Here is a 14,441-nt window from a genome sequence, read left to right as displayed (position 1 = left end):
AGGCCTCTCACTGTCGTGGCCTCTCCCGCTGCGGAGCACAGGCTCCGGACGCGCAGGCTCAGCGGCCATGGCTCACGGGACCAGCCGCTCCGCGGCATGTGGGATCTTCCCGGACCGGGGCACGAACCCGCGTCCCCTGCATCGGCAGGCGGACTCTCAACCACTGCGCCACCAGGGAAGCCCTCTGCTTCTTTTTTGTCATATTTTTTAGATTCCACGAGTAAGTGATAACATACAGTATTTGTCTGTCTCTGTCTTACTTCTTTCCCTAAGCATCGCATTTTCTTTTGAGTGACATAGTCCAGTGAAGAGGAAGGATAAATAAGGTGAAAGAAGTGAGGCCACTAGCAGAGAATTCTAGGCCTGAGAGTCCTGGCAGCAAAATCTGCTCTTCTTGCCAGAGGGGCACTTGAGGCTTTCAGTGTTTGGCCTCTTCCCACTACTCAGATCTGTTCCTTGATGGTCCTCTAAAATGTGGTCAGGGCCAGGTTTCAGGACTTTGGTGTTCTCCCAGAGGATGACAGAGGAAGAGACATTTCTTTGCCTCTTCCACTCTGTCTGCTCCCACAACTCATCCCTGTGTGTGTCTTTCCGTGGTGCCAATGAGACATCACACATACTCCCCGCAGCTCCTAACCCAGCCATCTACACAGGTGGGGCTTCCTGTCATTCAGCCTGCGGCCGGTTGTGAGTGTGGTGTCACCTGGTGGCCTGGGTCCCAGCGGACCATCCTGACCTTGAGCTCACCAGCTTTCAAGCTGAACACCAGAGAACTCATTGGTGAATGAGTGTAAAATGTGTTTTGTGCCTACACCCAATATTTAACTCTACACACCACAAAAGTATCAGGGAGTGGATGGGATAATTGACATCTCAATTGGTTAATTGGTTTTAAATTCCTTCCCCACCAGACCTTTTACCAGAGCTTTTCATTTCTCCATTTTTCTCCTTTCATTTTCTCTGTCTAACCTCTACTTAGGGAGCTAATCAACCATGACAAGAAAAGAACAAAATGCCAGCAGCCAGAGGAAGGGGAAAATAGGAGCCGAGATGCTCTGCACACTGAACCATGGGTTCTTGACCTGATCGTATCCCATCTCACAGGGGCAAGTGGGTTCACCGTCCTTCTCCCTGCTTATAACTCGGGGCACAGACCTCCTCCATGAGGCCCCTACCCCCATGGGGTCCACCTGCCAGGGCAGAAGTGCAGGAAGTGTGGTTTTGCTTCTGGGGTGGGAGGGGAGGGAGGAGCTGGCTGTTGCCAAGAGAATAAGGAGGCCTGGGTGAGTCTAGGATGTTCTCAGCCTCAGAACTGGCCAGTGAGCACTGAGACATGCACATCCCCACAGGTGCAGGATGTAGAACAGAAGTGGCCCTGGGTGAGGCTGACAGGGCAGCTGGTGACCCACTTTGCATATGCTCATGGGAGGCTAAAATTAGGTTCTGGCTCACACCAGGTGGATGGACCACATTTAGCTCTTCTCCACCACTGAGCTGGGGGCTTGCTATGCTTTGGCTACGACGGAGTCTGGCTTTGCCCTTTCAGAGTCATACATTGGGCTCCAGGTCATCATTGTGTTGGGGTAAAGTCAGGGGAAAATCACAACTACTCCTTCCCTTTCCCCCAAGTCTGGACATAATAGATTTAAATTCTGGCTGAAATCGACAGAAGGATTGTCAAGTCCTGCCTAGTCATCCCGATGCCGTCACGTCCTTGTCTCTCTTCGCTCTACCCCAAACCTAAAACATCAAGATCCCACAAGAGAGGCCTCAGCCTGGCACTGCTCATGGACTTTACCTGACCCATTGCCACTAACCTGTCTCCTACAACATTACTTGCTGTGCTTGTCACTCTTCTGACCTCTGACTCCATGATGGGCCTTCCTTTCTGTGGTCCAGCCTCTTTCCCTTACCCCCAGTGCTCAGCTTCTCTGGCCTTCAATTTTGCTTCCTTCCTTAACTCTGGTTTGCATTTCTTTTGCAGTGAGCCACCTTGAGCCATGCAGGTGTGGGTCCAGCTGTGCAGGACCCAGGAGGAGGGCACCTGGAGGAGGGGGAAGGGTGTCAACCAAAGAGCCCATGGGGAGAGGAGGTGTGCAGGCTGTGTGCCAAGTGGAGATGTCTGTGCCCCTCGGTTTTGTCAGTGACCCCTGGCAGCTCTGGCCTCCTCTCAGCTGTGGGATCTAAGCAGACCCCTAAAGTACCAGCCAGGAAACAAGGGCCCTGTTTGCCACACCACAGGAGCACCCATGTTCTGCTAAAGGCATGGTGCCTCCACTGTGTTTTTGGAAGACTACACGTTAGACAGAGGAATTGTTTTTTCTTTTTAAAAAGGGATGGGGGTGGGGAGGAAAGGGTGGTGGTTTAGGCAGGATGTGAGGCTTCTTTACATCAGAGGTTGTCAGGGCTGGATGAAGTCCTGTCCACAGCGGTCTCTGTGACCCTGGGGGAGTGTGCCGGGGAGGAGGCCAGACAGGGTAGAGACGGAGGAGTGCTCAGAAGCCCTGCCCATCTCTACCTTGGGCAGCCTGCCAGGCCCGGTGAGTGATAGCACATCCACTTGTTTGGTCCCGGAGACCAAGGGCTGTTCCCTTGTCAGGAGAAAGCTGTAGATTTGAATGCTTTCAGAATTAAGAGGCTGGTTGTGACTGGACACTGGTCACTAGAACAACAGATGGGCAAGAAGAGGGACCGAAGAGGATGGGCACAGTGTTCAGGAAACCGTCACCCATCATCCCAGCTGGCCTGTTTTTTAACATGGTCTTTTTCCCTAGCTTGCTGACAGTGTGACCACCACAGAGCAAGCCACCGTGCTCAGCATGCTGGGGGGTGCACCAGTGACCTCAAAAGACACAGAAGTCTCTATTCCCAAGGATTTAAATATCTGAGGGGGGAGGTGAGATAGGACCCAGGAACAGCCAGCAGATTCTGTATGAACAAATATAAGAATTACACAGGGGGGCTTCCCTGGTGGCGCAGTGGTTGAGAGTCCACCTGCCGATGCAGGAGACACGGGTTCGTGCCCCGGTCCGGGAGGATCCCACATGCCGTGGAGCGGCTGGGCCCGTGAGCCATGGCCGCTGAGCCTGCGCGTCCGGAGCCTGTGCTCCGCAACGGCAGAGGCCACAACAGTGAGAGGCCCGCATACCACAAAAAAAAAAAAAAAAAAAAGAATTACGCGGGGATAGATAGCCACGGGGCAGACGTCCCCCAGCAGCCGTTACAGGCACGTAGACAAAGACAACTACGGGGACCCTGAGATCCACCTTGGAGATTGATCCAGATTCCTCAGATCTGTTGGAAGCTCTCAAATATGATTTCCAGTGGTTTATTCTGGAAGAGATGTTGGCTCCTCTGGGAATCACTTTGGAGTACAGTCCCTCTAGAGACCAGCTACAAACATCAGGGATCAGGTCCCTGCAAAGCAAGATCACTCTGTGTAGGTGGTGGACCAGGACCCGACAGAGGAGGACCAGGAATAAGGTTGCCTCAACAACAGTAAAAAGGCTGATCCCCTCCAAACCTCCACTCTTTCTTTCTTTTTTTTTTTTTTTTGGCGGTACGAGGGCCTCTCACTGTTGCGGCCTCTCCCGTTGCGGAGCACAGGCTCTGGACGCGCAGGCTCAGCGGCCATGGCTCACGGGCCCAGCCGCTCCGCTGCACGCGGGATCCTCCCGGACCGGGGCACGAACTCGTATCTCCTGCATCGGCAGGCGGACTCTCAACCACTGCGCCACCAGGGAAGCCCCAAACCTCCACTCTTAAATCAAGCCAGTCATGCAACTGACCTCACACCTGAGGCACTGTTTTGCTTGCTTATCTTTTTCTCCTGTGTGGAAGGAAACAGTTGCCAGGAAAGGTAAGTTATAAAAGAAAACTACTGCCTTATCCTGATAAACTGGGAACAAACACAGAGCAGTAAAAGCTCTAGGGAGAAGAACCAAGGGTTCTCACCCTGGGCACCACTGGCATTACGGCCTGGAGAGTTCTTTGTTATGGAGGGCCGTCCTGTGCATTGTAGGATGTTTAGCAGCATCCCTGGCCTCTGCTGACTAGGCTCTGCCTCTAGCCGTGATAACCAAAAAGGTCTCCTGACACTGTCACATGTCGCCTGGAGGCAAAATCACCTGCAGTAGAGAGTCCCGACTAGAGATGAGGGTGTTGGGCTTGCAGGCTGCACCAGGGACACACCCTCCCACTTGCTTTGGAAAGGGCTTGACTTCCAAAATGGAAACAGAATCGCAGGAGGGTCAGTGAAGGTCACGGGGTTCAGCGTGGCTCAAATTCCAACGACATGTGGTGCTTTCTCAAGAAAAAAAAATGTTTGAGGATTTCCAGTGTTGATGTAAATTACTTTCATAAGATCGTTAGTTAAATATGTACAAGCATGAAACTGGGCATGCATCCCACAGGCTTGTAACTTCTACAATTATAAAATCAAAACAGCGTCACGATTTTGACAACCAAACGGCAAACCAATAAATCTTAAGTTAACGGCATTACTTTAACAAGACAGATGGCGTGATTCTGCGGAGTAAATTGCCCCTCACTTTGTCACTGGGTGCTGAGTCACTTTTGGGGTTAGGCATCGTCCCCTAACTCACATCTCATACAACATGGTCTCTTCAAACTCCTGTGAAAACTCTGGTTGTGAGCCTTCCGTGAGGTCACTTGGCAAACGCAGACTCTACTCTTGAGGGTCACCTGTGCTTTCACCTTAGTGGCCTGAGACTATTGAAACAGCACATCAGGACCCCAATGTAATCATAATCACAGAGTGATCCTGGCACTTTCAGCTCTAAAGTGGACACACAGAGGACCCAGGTGATGTGCATGTTCTTTAGATTCTCATCAAAACGGTAAGAATTTCTTATTTAAAAAAAATTAAAGCTCCCACAGAGAACTCCCAAGAATACACCGGAGACTTTCGAGGAGTTCTAATTGGGTCTGATCCTCTTTACAGAGGAGGATCAAGGCCCAAAGAACTGCCCAGGGAAACGGCTGCTGAGGGTCAAGGATTGCTGGAAAAGGGCTCTTCCTCTCCTCGGGCTGTCTTTCCAGCACTACATTGTAGAATTCTCATGTGAAACTACACATAAGATTTCGCTTATTGTTTTAAATGTTCATTCAACTGAACGTGTTCATTTTTTAAAGGAACTAAACTGAATTAGGGAGTTTCTTTTTTCAAATCTCAATCTTTTAGTATTTAATAGTTTGTGTACGTGTGTGCAGGTGTGTGTGAAATATAACATACATACACAAAAGTGCATTAAAAATTAATATCCAGTTTAGTGAATAACTGTAAAGTGAAAACCCATGAAACCACAGCCGGGTCCAGAAATAGAACGTTTCCAGTGCCCAGAAGTCTCGAGTATTCTTTGCTGTCACAATCTTTCATTTCCTCTAAAAGTAACCGCCATCCTAACCTTTCTTATAATGATTTCCGTGCTTTACTTTATAGTTTTACCCTCTCTCTATGCATCCCTAAACAACAGACTGAGTTTTGCCTGTTTGTTTATGAGCTTTCTACCAAATGTGTCTTGCTTCTTTTGCTCAACATCCTGTCTGTGAAATTCATCCCTGCTATTGCAAGTGGCTCTAGTTCTCACTTATCCTTTCTATGTTGGGCAGACATTTGGGTGGTCTCCAGGTTGGGGCTATTAGGAACAATGTTTCTCTAGACATTCTTGTATATACTCTGGTGCACAGGATACATATATACATCTACCTCCAGGGCATTTTCCCACAGTGGCATTTCTTCACTTGTAAACAGCTTGTGTGACTCTTCAACCTCAGTAGACAATGGTGACTATTTTCCAAAATCATTGCTTCAATCGAAAGTCCCACTATCCCTAGTTCCCATTTTTCTCTGTCCTCATTAGCGCTTATTATTGTCAAACTTTAAAATTTTAACCGTCAGGTGGGTATATAGGGATATCTCATTATGGGTTTAATCTGCATTTCCCTGATTACTAAAAAAAAATAAGGCACCTCTTGCCAGTTATTGGCCATGTGAATTTCCTTCTACATGATGTGCCTGTTCAAATCTTTTGCCAACTTTATTGTCAAATTTAAATTTTTTTAAAATAAATTTTATCTTCATCAAAATTTTGCTTGACACAAAAGTATGTCCATGTTCCAAGGTACCTCTGCTTACCTGAGGACTATATACAGTTCAAGGCAAAATGTCTTAAGTTCTATAAGCTTGGAAGTGATTGTTTTTTGTATTTCAAATCATTGAAAAGATAACAACAGAGGTTCACAGAAAGATACCTATCCAGATCTATTTTTCTTGTCTCCGTTTTCCAAATCTAACATCCTTTCATTGAATTTTGCTCCCTCTGTTTCCCTATATTTTCACAGAGAACAAACATACCCTTATATATCACAGTCCTTTGTTAAAATCACCAACTATAGACAAGGTCATTTATTATTCGATTCTGTATCTCTCAGTGTCATGTGTTGTATGCATTGCTACGAGTTAGCTAAATGTCAGTAAGGAAGTGGTGCCTCGATTATGTATATGACAATGCAGCTGAGATATTATTAAGTAAAATACGTATATATGGCTCTAATAGTTATACATATCTTAAAAAAAAAACACAAAAAACAGCTCACCCAAGCCTGAGCTCTAGCTTTTGCTCACCTTATCTCCTTTAGACATTTGGGTATGAGCTCATTGGCAAAGAGTGAAGCCCATATAATCTACCATTAAATAAATTATTCAGTAATCTGTGATGCCCTTGTAACATGAGAGTCCCCTATTAAAAAAATAAATAGCTGCACTGCCTACGGAGGCATGTGCCTACTATATATAGTCTTTATAGAAGTTGCTTTGCTAGTGAACCCAATTAGGCCTCCCTGGTAATCTACAGAATTGATGTTTGTTGCAGGGTTTTATACTAAGCCATTCATTACACACTTATGTGTGGGTGTGTGATGCATACACACACACCCAGAGGACCAACAGAGAAAGCCCAAGCAGGTGTGAGTTATTTGTTAGAGCTGTCTCATTTTTCCCCTTAACACATTAGACACTCAAATAAGGACAAAATGACTACGGGTCGTCTGTAGATTCAATGATATGCATTTCTGCCTGTATCCAAGTAACTGGGTCTCTATTTTTTTCAAAGTGAACATTCAAGTTGTCTGCTAAAAACATCAATTTCCCTCCCAGACAAATAAAAACTTGGACACGGAGTTTCCCCTCTTACCTCTCATTTTTCCCCTGGGGCGAGTATGATGGCCGGAAAGCTGGAGTGGGACCTGGGATACATGGAATTGAGGAATCGAGGTGGAAGCTTACAGATCAGAACTGGGCAGGGAGGCTGAATGAATTCTCATTCTGGAAGGCCTGGAAGAGATATAGTCAGATGTCTATTTTTCATAGTTTAATTTTTTTATTAGAAAAATATTTTATGAATATAGAAACATAATTGGTACTTGGACAAAGCAATTCCCTTTATAATAGGCCCATGAAGGCGAGAATAGCCCATTAACTACATTATTCATGCAGTATATGTCACGTTAACTTTTGAATTGACAATTACTGAAGATTTTTCAACATTGTGCATCAAGTCATCTATCAAAAGCAGACAGTGATAGAATTCTAAGCATATTGAAAAAAAGTGTGGATTGACAAGTGAAATGGAATTACGTGAATACTAGCAGAAATTTGGTGGAAAATTTGAATTTTTCCAACACTCGACACAGTTGTTTAATAGTAAAGAAGCTTCTGACAAATAATACACAAGACAGAGAAAGACAAATACAGTATGACATCACTTATATGTGGAATCTAAAAAACTACAACAAACTAGTGAATATAACAAAAAGGAAGCAGACTCACAGATATAGACAACAAACTAGTGGTTATCAGTAAGGAGAAGGAAGCAGGGAGGGGCAAGGTAGGGGTAGGGGATTAAGAGGTACAAACTACTAAGTATAAAATAAATAAGCTACAAGGATATACTGTACAACATGGAATATAGCCAATATTCTATAACTATAAATGGAGTATAACCTTTAAAAATTGCAAATCACTGTATTGTATACCTGTAACTTATATAATACTGTACAGCAACTATAGTTCATTTAAAAAAGGAAGAAAATAAAATAATGTATTAGGAAAAAACAATACACGAAAGCTGCACAAATCAGTTTACAATTAAAAGTTGAAATATAAAGATAGACTTAAAAACTTAAATTACCACAATGAGATTTCACTACACACCCATCAGAATGACTAAAATAAGAAGTACTGTAATGACAATATCAACTGCTGGCCAAGATATACAGAAACTGAATCACTCATACATTGCTGGTGGAGAACATTTTGGTAGTTTCTTACAAAACTAAACATGCAACTACCACATGACCCAGCAACTGCACTCTTGGGCAATTATCCCAGAGAATAAAAACTTATGTTTTATCTTCACAGAAAAACCTGTATATGAGCATTCATAGCAGCTTTATTCATAATAGCTTCAAACTGAAAACAACCCAGATGTCCTTCAGTGGGTAAATGGTTAAATTAACTATGGTACATCCATACCTTGGAATACAACCCAGCATAAAAGGGAACAACTTATTAATATATGCAAAAATTTGGATGGATCTCAAGGGAATTAGGCTGAGTCAAAAAAGCCAGTTCCAAAAGGTTACATAGGTTATGATTCATTTATATAACAGTCTTAAAACAACAAAAATATAGCAATAGAGAACAGGTTGCCAGGGGCTAGGGCTGGGGAGGTGGAGGAGGAAGCAAGAAGAAGATGTGTGGGGTTAGCTGTGGGGGGCAACACAAGAGATAGTGATTGATAAACAAACCTCCACATGTGATAAAATAGCAAAGAACACACACACACACACATACACACACACACACAATGAAGGAAACATGAATAAGATCTGGGGATTAGACCAATGTCAATATCCTGACTCTGATATTGTACCATAGTTTTGCAAGACAGTACCACTGGGCAGACTGGGCCAAGAGCTCATGGTATCTACCTGTATTATTTGTTACCACAGCATGTGAATCTACCTCAAAATAAAGTGTTCAATTAAATTTTTAAAATTAAATGCAATCTGGTATTCTCACAATAGGCATCTGTTAACCTTGTAGACAGAAAGAATTTCAGATGTACAGCTATAGAAAGACCAGTGGAGAGGCTCCAAAGCCTGGAAAAAGTTCAAAGTGGAGGACAAAAGCAGAGGCTGGAGTTATTCCTGCACCTGTGTATGTGTGTATGTGTGTGTGTGTGTGTGTGTGTGTGTGTGTGTGTGAAGGGAAGGTATCAGCAGAGGTTATTTTTGGGGTTCCAGGGCAGGGTGAAGAGAGAGCTCTTAGAAATAGGGATCTGCTGCATGCCAGTGAGGAAGTTTCTAGAGGCAAAGGAGGGGGACAGATGGCAGCTCCCAATGGGGCCCAAGTTCCAACCATGAGTTTCAAACTTCAGTGATTCAAACATACAACATTAGATAGAGCTACAATTACTCCAGCTGCTGGAACCCAATCTTTTCTCCGTGTGTGTGTGTGTGTGTGTGTGTGTGTGTGTGTGTGTATGTATGTGATGGATTCAAACCACAGTGGATTATCTTTGGGTGGCTGTGTATTAGTCACCACAGCTTCAATTGTGCTTCTGTTTGGTTATCAAACTGCAATTCCATTGACACCCTCTCCATGAGGGTATTCTCTGTGAGCAACATGAAAAGGAGCTCGGGTTGAATTGAAAACTTGTCCTGAATTTATAATTATAATATGACCTTCCTTATTCAGGCCTCAATTAACTCAGCTTTAGGATAATCCACAGTGAAGAAAGAGTTGAAAAAGAAAGAAAAGAAATGGGGTGAGTCAAGGCAGGCACTGGAGTCTGTTCTCTTAGACCTTGGGTGAGCTCAGTGGAACCTTAAGACCTGGGCTTACTCTGGGCCTCACCCCATCCCAGAGCCAGATGTGAGTGGAAGGGACTGATAATAACCTACTGACTGGTTAGAGTGGGGCTAGGAATCTAGGAGATTAGTGAGAAAAACAAAATAAACTTAGTACTTAGCGTTCTGTTCAAGATTGCAAACTTCAATACTGATTTCTTAATCGCATTTCACAACCTGTACCTTACTGGTTCTTTATTCCCACTTCAGAAAGCAAGCAGGTTCTACAGCATATGTTTCTTAATAGCTCTAGTTCTGATTATCTGTCATCTTGGTTCATTTGCTGTCCTTCAAGCGCCCATTGTTGTCCTGTGTTTAAAAGACACTTGATGTACTTTATTTAGATATCTTAATAAACCTCTATCAGGAATTTTCAGGTTGAACAGTGATGTTTATATTTTTCACTCTCCTGATGGCCCACCAGAGTAAAATAGATGGCTTGGAGTAAATATGGAAAAAAGATGAGTTTTGGGGCCAGAAAGATCTGCACTTGCCAATTCTGTGACCTCATCAAGTTATTTAACTTCTCTGAATCTGTATGGCAAAACAGTTAAAAGTACAGGCTTTAGGAAGATGTGGTACATATATACAATAGAATATTACTCAGCCATTAAAAAGAATGAAATAATGCCATTTGCAGCAACACTGATGGACATAGAGATTGTCATACTGAGTGAAGTAAGTCAGACAGAGAAAGACAAATATCGTATGATATTGCTTATATGTGGAATCTAAAAAAAATTATAGAAATGAACTTATTTACAATACAGAAACAGACTCACAGACTTAGAAAATGAACTTATGGTTTCCGGGGGAAGGGTGGGGGGAAGGGATAGTTAGGAAGTTTGGGATTGACATGTACACACTGCTATATTTAAAATGGATAACCAACAAGGACCTATAGTGTAGCACAGGGAACTCTGCTCAATATTATTTAACTACCTAAATGGGAAGAGAATTTGAAAAAGAATAGATACATGTATATGTATAACTGAATCACTTTGTTGTACACCAGAAACTAACACAACATTGAATCACTTTGCTGTACACCAGAAACTAACCCAACATTGAATCACTTTGCTGTACACCAGAAACTAACACAACATTGTTAATCAACTATGATCCAATATAAAATAAAAAGTTAAAAAAAAATTTTTTTAAACCAAAAAAAAAGTATGATATGCACCAAGGGGAGAGAAATTTTGTGAACTTTGTATATTTCACCCAGAAAAGAACAGCAATGCATTGTTATTATATCAATGGGATTCAGTTATATAAAATAAAATGTGCTGTATAAACATTAAAAAAAAGTACAGGCTTTAGGATCAGACCACCTGATTTGAATCCTAGCACCACTACATACTGCCTGGGTGTCCTTGAATAAATTGCTGAACTTCTTTAAACCTTAGTTTCTTTACCTGTCAAATACATGTCACAGCTAGTTTCCCTCCTTCCTTGGTAATAAACTCTTGGTTTTCAGCTGCACACATGGCCTTCTAAATAGAGACCATATTTTTCAACCTCCCATGTAGCTATGTGACTACCTTCTAAAATATCATGTGCAATTTCTGGGAAGCATACTTAAAGGAAGGGTGTGTGCTCTTCTTCACCTCTTCCTTCTTCTTGTCTCCTGGAATGCAGATATGATTGCTGGAGCTAAGCAGTTTTCTTAGACCATGAAAATGAGGGCCAATGGAGGGTTGTCCGAAACCAGGGCCCAGAGGTCCATGGGGCCCAATCCTGGGCTATGAAAAGAGCTCAGCACTGCCAGCTCTGACATGGAGCACCATGCCAAGCTTCCCCCTTAGTCAGCTGGAGGACCCAGAGCCCACCAAGGTGGAGCACAAATGAGGAGAAAGTCCTCGCCATAATAACAGCATAGAAAGAAGAAAGAAGAGTGTCAGATGGCAGAGGAAAGACTCCAGTTGACCTGATTCTCTACACAGAAAATGCTGAAGGCGACCCCCACCAAAAGAAAGAAAAGAAAACAAAACAAAACTCAGGAAACTCAGTTCAATTGCAGGGTACAAACTTCATCGATGCTACAGAAATCAGTTGCCATTCTGTTCACTCACAACAAACTATCCGAATGAGAAAGGAAGAAGACAACCCTGTGGACAATGATGGTAACAACACAAAGAAAATACCTAGGAGTCCATCTAACCCACGACCTACAAGACCCGAAACTCAGAAAATGGGATGAGAGACATATTGATGAAAGAAAATGAAGACGACACACACCCAACAGGGAAAGATAGGCGGTGCTCAGGGGTTAGAAGAGTCGATCTTGTGCAAATGATTCCATGCCCCCGAGGCAATCCATAGAGTGGATGCCATTCCTCTCAAAATACCCACAGACTTTCTCAGACAAGTATAACCAAGAATACCGAAATGTGTCTGGAAACACAAAAGAACCTAGAGAGTGTCCATATGCTCTTCAGAAAGAAGTGCAGACTTCAGACGTCCCATGCTGCCTGATTTCCAACTAGACTGCAAACCTACCATCATCAAGACAGCATGGTATTGGCACACAAGACATCCACATAGATCCAAGGAAGAGAACAGAGAGCCAGAGAGAAAGCCACGCTTGTGTGGTCAGTTCGTCTCTGACAAAGGAGGTGAGAAAAGTCCCATGGGGACAAGATAGCTTCTGCAATGAATGGTGCTGGGGAAACTGGACTGCTCCATGCACAAGCATCACACTGGATTCCTTTCTTGTACCACCTACAACAAGAACCTGACACTAAATCGACTACTGCAACGTAAAACCTAAAGCCAGGCCAGGCCTAGAAGAAACCCATAGGCAGTACGTTCTTGGACCTCAGTCTTAGAAACATGTCTGTGGATCAGTCTCCTCGGGCAAGGGAAACAGAAGCACAATAAAGCCAGTTGGGGCTCCAGGCGACTGAAAATGGTTTTCAACGGCACAGGCAAAGTATCCGCACGACGAAAAGGCAGTGGAGTGAACGTGAGAGAACACTGATTTGCAAACGATGTAACTGAGACAGGGGACCATCTGGAAAACAGACCAAGAAATTACACAATGCAAGCCTTCGAGACACAAAAACCCTAACCCGAAGCTTAACCCTAAAAATGTATGTGTGTTTAGGTATGTGCACCTGTAGGTATTCTATACATAATACACCTAGATTATATATAGTTTAAAAAAAAAAGAAAATGAGGCCATATTCTAGGGCTGGCAGAGTTGAAAGCTGAAAGAAGCTGCTGTCCCTGAACAGTTTAAACTTATTTTTAAATTTTAATGTGAGAGAATACAACCTGTGTATTTAAGCCACTGTTAACTCAGGTTTTTTGTCACATGTATATGAACCTAATCCTAACTGCTGTAATAAGGATCAAAATAGCTACCAAGGAACATGAATGAAAAAAGACCTTCAAAAACTCTTTCCTCCATTAACAACAATGAGAAAACTTGCCAAAATGGTCAGAATGAACTTTCTCCAAAACTCTGAAAATTAACAAAAGGCTTTTTGGTTAGCCTATTTACTCAATCCACAGGTATTTATTCAAGAAAAACCACTGGATCTCAGTAAGAACAGCAAACTTTGTGACATTTTAACATGTCCCCTCTCCAGCTCCATGGTGACCTTGAAAACCAAAAGCTTCCAATCGTGGTGAAAACTAGAAACCTGCCAGCCACTGGCGTGGGCAAAACAGGATTGAAGCACCTTTAAAACCTCATTCCCAGAGAATGGTCATTATTTGAGTTGTCTGGTGATTTTCTGAAAAACCCCACTGGCAAGGCTATCTCTATTTGACCTACCTTGGAGCTCACTCAGTGTGAAAAGCCTTTTACTCTGATATGTTTGTTAACAACAATTAGAGGCAATTATTTAACTTTACAGCTGCCTAAAGCAATGGGTAACAGTTGGGGCAAACAATAAGCTAAGCAAAAAGTTTAAAAGGAAAAACTGTGGAATGAAATGTTAATAGGAGCTTTGAAAAACCCTGACACATTCTCGGGAATCTACAAGGTCATATGCATATGTTGGGCTGTGCACATGTTCAGCAAATACCTGAGAAGGCCCTAAAGTCTCACCTCTGGCTGACCTTGAAGCTCTGAAAAAGGAGGAAGTAAAGGCTAAGACAGAGTTGTCAACTGCCTGGCTTAGTATTGAAGGTGTGCTTCAACATTCACACAGAGTCCTCAGCAAAGACTGGGAGACTTCTTAGTTCTAGGCATTTAAAGAAATCTCTGTGCAATCATTAGCTGACCACTAAGCTAATTAAGCAGAGACTTCAGTGGCCAACCTAACAAAGAAAACAGACTTAGGGCTTCCCTGGTGGCGCAGTGGTTGAGAGTCCGCCTGCCGATGCAGGGGACACGGGTTCATGCCCCGGTCCAGGAAGATCCCACATGCCGCGGAGCGGCTGGGCCCGTGAGCCATGGCCGCTGAGCCTGCGCATCTAGAGCCTGTGCTCCGCAACGGGAGAGGCCACAACAGTGAGAGGCCCGCATAACGCAAAAAAAAAAAAAAAAAAAAAAG

General features: G+C 43.6%; 1 protein-coding gene across 1 annotated transcript in view; it reads right to left on the bottom strand.

Annotated features, from left to right (window-relative positions):
* Positions 1-14,441, bottom strand: part of RALGPS2 (Ral GEF with PH domain and SH3 binding motif 2) — a 305,267-nt gene that overhangs the window by 289,394 nt on the left and 1,432 nt on the right. The window contains exon 2 of the mRNA XM_024133662.3: positions 7,215-7,354. The gene's annotated coding sequence lies outside the window, so the exon portion shown is untranslated. The remainder of the gene's footprint in view (positions 1-7,214; positions 7,355-14,441) is intronic.

Source organism: Physeter macrocephalus, chromosome 4 (genome assembly GCF_002837175.3).
Source record: "Physeter macrocephalus isolate SW-GA chromosome 4, ASM283717v5, whole genome shotgun sequence".
NCBI lineage: Eukaryota > Metazoa > Chordata > Mammalia > Artiodactyla > Physeteridae > Physeter > Physeter macrocephalus.
This window is presented reverse-complemented; position numbering and strand designations above follow the sequence as displayed.